Source organism: Triticum aestivum, chromosome 4B, assembly GCF_018294505.1.
Source record: "Triticum aestivum cultivar Chinese Spring chromosome 4B, IWGSC CS RefSeq v2.1, whole genome shotgun sequence".
Classification (NCBI taxonomy): Eukaryota; Viridiplantae; Streptophyta; class Magnoliopsida; order Poales; family Poaceae; genus Triticum; species Triticum aestivum.
In genome coordinates this window covers 1,359,694-1,360,024 of record NC_057804.1, presented here as the reverse complement: position 1 = coordinate 1,360,024, position 331 = coordinate 1,359,694, and positions in this window count along the sequence as shown.

The window sequence follows — 331 nt, the reverse complement described above, 5'->3', positions numbered from 1 at the left end:
AAGGCACCTCAACCCGGCCCATAAAGTTCCTTTAAACCCTCCATAGATGTAGCATTGCCTCATGGACCCAATGAAGAGGCATATGCTTTTTTTTTGGGAACGTAGACGCTAAAAGCGTCCGGCTTTAAATTAATAAAGCCCAAAGGCCACAAGTTCAACTGGTTACAAGCTAAGAGATAAAGAAAGTATCATCGATCCGTGATCAGTACGGCGAAGGACATAAGGTTCGTTACGACAAATAAAACATACATCCACATAGATCAGCGCAACGACCGGGACAACAAACATGCCGCAAAGTCCCTCCAAAAGCCTCGTCAGCTTGCCGGCGCCT